Source organism: Helianthus annuus, chromosome 9 (assembly GCF_002127325.2).
Source record: "Helianthus annuus cultivar XRQ/B chromosome 9, HanXRQr2.0-SUNRISE, whole genome shotgun sequence".
NCBI lineage: Eukaryota > Viridiplantae > Streptophyta > Magnoliopsida > Asterales > Asteraceae > Helianthus > Helianthus annuus.
The window spans coordinates 103,380,487-103,390,267 of NC_035441.2; the positions used below are offsets into that span (position 1 = coordinate 103,380,487).

Sequence of the window (9,781 nt, forward strand, 5' to 3'; positions counted from 1 at the left end):
TTTTATGACACACATTTAATGACACGCATTTAATGACACACATTTAATGACACGCATTCATGACACATATTTAATGACACACATTCATGACACTCATTTTATGACACTTTTTAATGACACACGTTCATGACAATCATTTATGACACATACGTATGACATTCATTTACGCGTGTCATGCTTTTAATTGTATAAATTTTTTTATAAAATTACTAATTTGCCCTGAATACATGTATAATAACAAAAACAATAAATCTTTTTCATAAAATAAATACACACATATATATATACCAAAACAATCCATTACATAATCATTTGTTAAGTATACTACAAATATTTTAATGTTAACAAAAAAAAAAGAATTGTTTGTCATTACATTATCAACACCTAAAATACGATTTATAACTTAAAAATAGAGTTAACCACATAAGTCGACCAATCTTCACGAATGCCATCCATATCCGCAGCTGAGTATTCCTCTACTCCTTTCCCAACCTGAGACAACAATTAAATAAAATAAATCTTAAAAATCAGAATTTAATCCTAATATATGAATTTAAGCATTTGTTTGGATATATAAGTACATATTTCTCTAATATACAGACTAAAATATGCCTAAACTTACATTATCATTGTCAAGTATTTCAACTCCTTCGTAAGCTATCTCCTTCATGAACTTCATCACATAGTAGCCGCATTCAGTACTCCTGGCTGACGTGGACACTACACAATTAAAATATCAAGAAATGTGAAACCATTGCGATTTAAGTTTAAACTAAAGAGTTTCAATATTTACAATATCATTACAACCACAATTTAAATAAGGGATTTAGTGCTTACCCTAGCGTTAATCCAGATGAGTTTAACCCTTAAGTTGGCACCACATTGTGAAGCATACACGGCCATTGCCCTATAAAAAATCAAAATTATATCAGAAGCAGACCCTTTGTCCATTTTTCCTACAGACCGCCAACAAAGTTGAGCAAAAGAGACACCATACATGTGATGAAAGGAAAGAAACAAAACATGAAACTTAACCTTGACATGTGTGCTAGGAAACACAGAAGTGTGAAGTGTGTCCTGTGTATCATCTGCAAGTTTTCTTCTCGGATGCTAAGAACAAAAGCAGCTTGGTTTGATGTAGATGCAGTTAATGTTATCTATACCCAGCATCCCATCGTTTATGCATACCTTCACTTGGATACAACAAGTCAAGTTCCACAACCTAGGATCACATTAATACAAAATTAAACAAATTGCTCATGTAAATAACAAAAGAAATGTTTTGACCTAGTCAGAGAATCCGGCGCCACAGGACATAACAATTGCCCATCTGATTCTCGCAGTTGCCATAGCAGTGATATGGAACCTCTCTCCATTTATTATCTATCCACTAAAAAGAAAATGATTCACTGACTTTGTAATACTGCTGAATGTATTTGGTACCTACATTTTATACAAAAAAAAACTAGAGGATAAGAGAGCAAGCAGGCAAACACTCAGCTTTACAAGATATGATTGTCCCTACCCTTAACCAAAGAGCTCCCGTTGTTCGCACATGCTATCACACTAATATAGTAGGATTTCTCCCACTGTTGCATAATCTAATCCGTTAATGCTTAGTAGTCTGAAATTAGGGGTGCTAAACGGGCCGTGTTCGCGGGTTGGGAGGTTCAACCCGACCCGAACCCGAAAATTGTTTCATACATATGAACCCGAACCTGACCCGAATATTCGCAGGCTGACCCGAACCCGAAATTTTTTTTTCAGCAAATTAATATATTAAAATTAACATCTACTAAAAAAACACAAATTAGATAATAAAATGACATTAAAATCATAAAATCTTATGTCAATTTCTATTTTTAAGTTGTAAGTATAACATAAAATACACACCAAATTTAATGTATAACATAAAACATATTGTAAAAAATATAATATTATAGAAATGGGTTAAACAGGTCAACCCACCAACCCGACCGGGTTGACTCGGTCTCGAACCTAACCCGTTTAGCTAAACAGGTTGGCGGGTTTAACCTGAAACTGAGCCGACTCCGTTTAGACTAAACCCAAACCCGCGAATTTCGTGTTAGGTTCGTGTCGTGTTTTCGGGTTGTGTCAGAAATTCACACCCCTATCTAAAATAAATCATTAAACAAACAAGACCCTAAAGCATGAAAAACCTTGTTGAGAAATGAGGGAGAGAGTTGGTAAACTTGAGAGGTGATACAGTGCCAGAATCCATTATAAGAGCCCATAGGTTTGAACAAGAAGCCACACTGCTGATAAGCAACCCATCTTCGTTTCCTTTGTCAATATATTGAGCAAGTCTTTGATCTGCCACATCACAGTGATATCTACAGCAACACATTTACATGTAAGTTTATATAACATATGATAAAAAAGTAATTTTTATAAGTGATGTCCAAATTTCGCAATACGGGTTGGAACATAACAAAAAAGCATTTTTTTTATAAGTGATGTCTAAATATGACAACAAAAATATATCATTACAATATTAATCTAATTTTTGAAATGAAGCGACTTAGAAGGTCATAAGGCTGGAGGGTGTGGTATAAAGCCCCTAGGCTTTATCACGCCACCTCACCGCCACGTCACACAGGCGGCTTTAAAGCCCCTTCCTTTAACTTGCAGGGTGTGGTTTAAAGCCTCCCTTTACACTATAGCGCCCCCTTTAATACCATCAACTTCGAAAATGCCAAATTTGCTCGTTAACATATTTACTCTAAAATATAAGTAAATGGCTTTGAAATGAACAAAAAGTAAATAAGATATTAATTTTGAAAATCCGGTAAATCTACTAATCTAATTCGCCAGTCTACCGACACAAAGGAAGATGGTTCAAAAGCACTCAACCGACCTATTATATTAGCAACTCCATCTCCAACGGTTCAGTCCGTTTATGAAGATATTGTTTTTTTTTCTAGAAGCCAACAATCTATACTATGAATTTTAAAAAACTTATAGTTATCCTTGGTATTTAGATATTGTTGGTGAAAACCAGGACAAATAATACAAGATACATATTTAGATAACTTATATGATATTTTGAAACTAAATACTTATTAAGACCTCCATATAAATTATCTTTAACTAGTAACACTTTACTCGGGGCGGTGTAGTCGATGGCGACTAAGGCGCTATGGTGGCTGAGTGGCGTTAAGCCACACCCCCGGCCTAAGTAGCACTTTGGCAACCTCGGTTAACCCATTCTGTTTTCAGTTACCCAAGTTTATCTATTTGAGCTGGTTAGACATAAAACACTGTTTTCGGTTACCTTTTCTTTAAAAGTTTATCTATTTGAGCTGGTTAAACATAAAACAAAATTATCTTAAGTGAATGTGGAAAAATTGCCTGATCTTATTCTCATCATCTCCTTTTACTTTTCACACAACAAAATGTTTTGCAATACCTCTATTTCATTAGGAGGTGAGCATTATATACAGTTATCCACTGAGTTACAGGCATCCCCATGCGGATCTTCTCATTTGGCTGTTGATCATCTTCTTGATCCATTGTCAATCTTCCTCGCTTGTGTCCTGTTAAAGAAAGAGATATTTGCGGGATCAGTTTCACATCATTTCCCGATTTAGAGCCCATCAACCAGCTGTCTATTTGCTGTCTTTTTTCCAAATTTCTAGCATTGCCTTGATTACAAGGCTTTCTCTTGTATTTATAATGATCGTTCCCCTTGTATTGATTCACACAAAAATAAGAAATACAATACTTCTTTTAACCTTTTGTATGCTCTGATTATCATGGTATCAGAGCAGTGTATTTGGTCTTAGGACCTACCTGCTCATCACTTACCCAATCAGTCCTTCACAACCTTCTCAAAAGAGAGACTATCATGTCTGACGAAAACGACCAGAGCAATGATCTTGCTCTGCAAATCACAAACCTTCTCAAAACCAGCCTCAACAACCAAAACACTACCCAAAAACAGAACCTATCAGATAGCCTGAAGATCAGTATCAACCTCAACAGCAAGAATTATGCCTTGTGGGCAGAATGATTCGTGTTGCCATCGGTGGCAAATCAAAAGCCCTTCTCAATCATTTGTCTGATAAACCACCTGATAAACTCGATGTGAAGTATGAACAATGGGAACAAGATGATCTTGTAGTGTTCTCATGGTTGATACAAAACATCGAGCCATCCCTTACGAGCAACCTAACCGAATATCCCACAGCGAAAACACTGTGGGATGCTTTGGTGGTTACTTACAGTAGCGGGAAGGATAAGTTACAGACCTTTGACTTACACGTCAAGGCAAACGAACTCAAACAGAATGGCACACCACTAGAAGATTTTTGGATTCTTATACAGGGCATCTGGGGAGAGATTGAAGGACGGGATCCTAACCCGATGACCTGTGCCGATGACATTGCAACCTACAATCGCCTCAGATCTGAACAGAAACTCTTTCAGTTCCTCAATGCTCTCGATCGGAGATATGACCACATTAAGAGAGAGGTTCTCAGGTGGGACCCGCTGCCTTCACCGGAAGGCGCCTACGCAGCAGTCAGAAAAGAAATGGCGCACCAAGGGATACTTGGGTCAACCATCGAAGGATCCGGCCAAGATGGCGTGGCGGCGGGATTAGCCGCTAACGGGGCACACACACCGGAGGGACTAGGGTTTCTGTCCAAGGGCAGATCTGACCAATCGAAGAACAACAGTAGACCACCACGGGTAGACAAATCCAAACTGAAATGCGACCACTGTGGTATGGCTAAACACACTAAGGAACAATGCTTCCGGTTGGTAGGTTACCCGGAGTGGTGGGCTGATGGGCACAGGAAAGGGAAGATCGGAGCTGAACAAGGGGGGAAAGCAGCAGCTGTCATGGGTAACCAGGAAGCCGCCGGCTCCAGCAACGACAGGTCACTCGAAAACAGGACTGGAGGTTTTGTGGCTATGGCGGCAGGTTGTGAAGAAGGTGACCACGTGACAGGTACAGGGTTTGGGAGCCTCTTCTCAAACCCTTTAAATGGGCACTCTTTTAATACCTATAAAACACATGTGGCACAAGCTAATTATAAAGATGGAACCCCTTGGATCTTTGACTGTGGGGCCACAGATACTATGACTTTTGAGAAATCAGATTTCATCTCTCAGTCAAAACCAAAAAGAACTGTTGTTCAAACGGCTGATGGAAATGTGATTAATGTTACATGGGGAGGGACAATCGAAATATCACCAACCCTTAAACTTTCAAATTGTCTTTATGTGCCATCTTTATCACATAAACTACTATCAATTAGCCACGTAACAAAAGAGTTGAATTGTACGGTCTTGATGCATCCCACCTTTTGTATCTTGCAGGATATCAGGACGGGAGCGATCATTGGGCGTGGCACTGAACGCCATGGATTGTACTATGTAGATGAAGTGGAGCAAAATGGTACTGCGATGTTAGCTCATGGAACAACCAGTCGAGAAGCTTGGCTATGGCATAGGCGATTGGGGCACCCCTCTGCTGGTTATTTACATCTTTTATTTCCTCGGTTATTTTCTTCGAATACTAAAATAAATTGTGAAACTTGTTTGCTTGCCAAAAGTCATCGTGCAACATTTAAACCCAATAACACAAAGGTTGACTCTCCTTTTTCATTAATCCATTCGGATGTTTGGGGCCCATCCCCAATTACTGGGGGGCAAGGCTTTAAATATTTCCTTTTGTTTGTTGATGATTGCACACGAATGACATGGATTTATTTTCTAAAACATAAATCCGAAGTATTCGAAAATTTCACTATGTTTCATGCAATGGTTAAAACATAATTTAAACAGGACATTCAAGTTTTACGATCTGACAACGGCACAGAGTTTGTTAACAATTCAATGAAACTTTTTTGTCAAAACCGGGGAATAATTCATCAAACTTCTTGCACACATACCCCCGAACAAAATGGTGTCGTTGAGCGTAAAAACCGTATTCTTCTTGAAATAACCCGGGCCCTCTTGCTCGAGTCCCACGTTCCCAAATCTTATTGGCCCGAAGCCGTAGCTACCGCTGCTTACCTCATCAATCGACTCCCAACAAACGCCCTAAAACACAAAACCCCCTTACAAACCCTATCTGAATTTACCAAGCTCCCACCAGAGCTTACTCTTGAACCACGTGTCTTTGGGTGTTCCGTCTTTGTCCACATACCCAAAACAGATCGCACTAAGCTTGATCCATGTGCGGAAAAATGTGTCTTTGTTAGTTATGGAGTCCACAAGAAAGGTTATCGATGTTACAACCCTCAAACACGTCACATGTTTACTACGATGAACTGTGACTTTCTCGAGACCTCTTTCTACTACACCCAACGTAGTGGTCAGGGGGGGAATGAGCATGACTCACTCAGTTGGTTGGTACCGTCATCTGAAGAGGTCCACCACAGTACCCGAGCAGAACCATCATCCACACAATCCATGGCACCAGGTGTACCCGAACATGATCCTTCCAACCTGACATCCGAGGTGAGTATTTCTCAAGATGATTTGTCTAATGGTGACTTGTCTAATAATAATGTTGAGAAAGAAGCAGGACAAGAACCAGATGGAGAAACTAACCAAGGAAGTGTACCTATACAAGAAGAAAATACAAGTGAAACAACAAGTGCACATGAAACAACTCAAAGTGAAACAACAAGTGCACATGAAACAACTCAAGAACGGTATGTCCTGCCACCAAGGGCGAATAGAGGGGTTCCTCCCAAACGATACTCTCCAGATAAGGAGACTCGAGGTTCGAAATATCCAAAGGGGAATGTAGCTGAGGGGAACTTGTCCAAAGAAGCTGAGGCATTCACCTCATCTCTATACTCTGAGGAAATCCCAAGCTCCGTGAAACAAGCTCTCGAATCAATCAACTGGAAGAATGCAATGGAAACTGAGATGGATACTCTAAAAAGGAACAACACATGGGAGATTTGCACCATTCCACCGGGGAAGAAGCCTGTAGGATGTCGGTGGGTGTTCTCAGTAAAGCATAAACCGGATGGCACGATTGAAAGATACAAGGCACCGTTAGTTGCAAAAGGGTACACTCAGACATACGGGATGATTACTCAGAGACGTTCTCTCCAGTAGCAAAAATTGACACTATTTGGGTCCTGTTCTCAATCGCCGCAAATAAGGATTGGCCACTTCACCAATTTGACGTGAAAAACGCTTTCCTTCATGGGGAGCTAAAGGAGGAAGTGTACATGGAAGGGCCTCCTGGATTCACAGAAGACCTTCGACCGGGAGAAGTGTGTCGATTAAAAAAGTCCCTATATGGTTTGAAGCAATCTCCACGAGCATGGTTTGGCTGGTTTACCCTAGCTATGAAAGGGTATGGTTTCAAACAAAGCAACTCCGACCATACCCTCTTCCTAAAGAAAAGAGGGAAACTTGTTACGTGCCTGATTATCTATGTAGATGATTATCTATGTAGATGATATGATCATCACGGGAGATGATGAAGAAGAAATGATGAAACTCAAAGAGAGGTTATTCACCGAATTTGAGATGAAAGACTTGGGAAGGCTTAAGTACTTTCTTGGGATTGAAGTACTAAGGTCAAAACAAGGAATATTTATCTGCCAAAAGAAGTACATTCTCGACTTATTGGCTGAAGTTGGAATGGTTGACTGTAAGCCTGCTGATACCCCTATGATCGTTAATCACAAACTTCAAATGGTAGAAGGAGCAGAGCTTGCAAATAAAGAAAGATATCAGCGGATGGTGGGTAAACTAATATACCTCTCGCATACTCGTCCAGATATTGCCTATGCTGTTGGGGTCGTAAGTCAATTCATGCATCAACCCCAGGTCACTCACATGGAAGCAGTTCTAAGGATAATCAGATATCTTAAAGGCACAACCGGATACGGAATTCTGTTTAGACCAAACACGAATCTAGATATTCAAGCTTATACGGATGCAGATTGGGCAGGTGACCAAGGGAACCGTAGATCAACATCAGGCTACTTTACGTTAGTTGGTGGAAACCTGGTAACATGGAGAAGTAAAAAACAAAAAGTTGTTGCCCTTTCAAGTGCTGCTGAAGCTGAATTCAGAGGCATAGCAAGAGGTCTAGCAGAAGTATTGTGGATAAAGAAACTCCTGACTGAGATTGGTTTCTCTCCGAAAGAAACGAGCAAGATCATGTGCGACAATAAAGCGGCAATCAAAATCTCAGAAAATCCGGTACAACATGATCGGACAAAACATGTGGAAGTTGATCGGCACTTCATTAAGGAAAAACTAGAAGCAAAAATTGTCGAGATGCCATTCGTTCGATCAGAAGACCAGCTTGCAGACATTTTAACGAAAGCCACGAATGGAAGAATCTTCAACGACTGCTTAACCAAGTTAAATATTGGAAATCCCACTATTTAACTTGAGGGGGAGTGTTAAAGAAAGAGATATTTGCGGGATCAGTTTCACATCATTTCCCGATTTAGAGCCCATCAACCAGCTGTCTATTTGCTGTCTTTTTTCCAAATTTCTAGCATTGCCTTGATTACAAGGCTTTCTCTTGTATTTATAATGATCGTTCCCCTTGTATTGATTCACACAAAAATAAGAAATACAATACTTCTTTTAACCTTTTGTATGCTCTGATTATCATGTCCAGTAAGCTGATAGAGTATACATACATGCCAACAAACATATCAGAAACGAAAATGCTGACTTTGTTATGCATATCAGGTCTCATAAAACCCATACACCATGTGTGTCATACTTTGTAAACATAACATACCTTCTGAGCACCATCGGTATTGATTGATCTAATATCCGGATCCAGACCAAGTATCCCATTAAAAAAGAAAAGAAATATACGTTGCGTATTCCAGATTAACAACGTATTCCAGATAATTTCGAAATGGGGCAGGCCAGAATCCACAAAATGTTTCTGGGGAAGTTACCATCTTCTTCTTGCATACATAAAACCCTTTATTTTCTCCTTGCAACAATTAAACGAGTGTGTAAGAATACCAAAAATCTACAAATCAAATCATTTACAAAACAAACATTAAAAAAACATTCAAAGACAAGAAATGGCAGATACAAAGAGCTATATCACTATCAAACATGGAACACCCATTAATAATTTACAATCATTCAAATAAAACCAAAAATTATGCATTATATAACCTTATTGAAAACGTAGAAGTCAAATCGATTGAAGAACAGTACTTAACCAGGGCGATGGAACCACTCTTACACGCCGATTGAACCCAGCTATTGAACCGAAGGTCACCGCGATTGAACGCTTCTGGCGACTGAACCACATAATGATCACCGGAAATTAGGTTTGTTGTGCGGTTTGAGGATGAATTAGGTATGATGTTTGAGAGTGATAGGAGGGAAACTAAAATTTTGAAGGTAAAGGGTTTGAGGATGAAAAGAGGGAAACTAAATATTTCAATATGAAAATGACGCTCGTATACTCATCTTTGAAAAGGGTGAATAAGTTAAGAGGAGTAAATTATTTTTAAGTCTCTATGTTATAGTGATGGTTGTAAAAATACTGATGAGTCTCTGATTACTAGGCGATTTATTACTAATCGGAGGTTCATCAATTAATTGCTAGGCGATCCTATTCTGGCAAAATTTTGGTGAGACGTCGGCTAAATTTTGACCAAACCTTATAAATTCCTTCCAATTACTTAAAATAATGGGTTAATGAGGGGTTAAGACATGTCTAATTTAGAAAACTACATATAAAAATGTGTGTTTATATATATATAACTAAAAATTACGTATAAAAATCTTGATT

General features: G+C 39.0%; 1 long non-coding RNA gene across 3 annotated transcripts; it reads right to left on the reverse strand.

Moving 5' to 3' along the window:
* Window positions 1-305: 305 nt before the first annotated feature.
* On the reverse strand, window positions 306-9,403 carry LOC110874516. 3 transcript variants are annotated; one of them, XR_004866035.1, is made up of 8 exons: window positions 8,762-9,403; window positions 3,431-3,557; window positions 2,181-2,354; window positions 1,288-1,443; window positions 1,036-1,222; window positions 838-907; window positions 623-720; window positions 306-492 (listed from the first exon to the last, which is right to left on the reverse strand). It is a non-coding gene; the product is annotated as an uncharacterized LOC110874516 (long non-coding RNA). The 3 variants fall into 3 exon arrangements; XR_002556010.2 differs by having other exon boundaries at window positions 308-492; window positions 1,036-1,188; XR_002556011.2 differs by lacking the exon at window positions 3,431-3,557 and having other exon boundaries at window positions 311-492; window positions 1,036-1,188.
* Window positions 9,404-9,781: the final 378 nt, after the last annotated feature.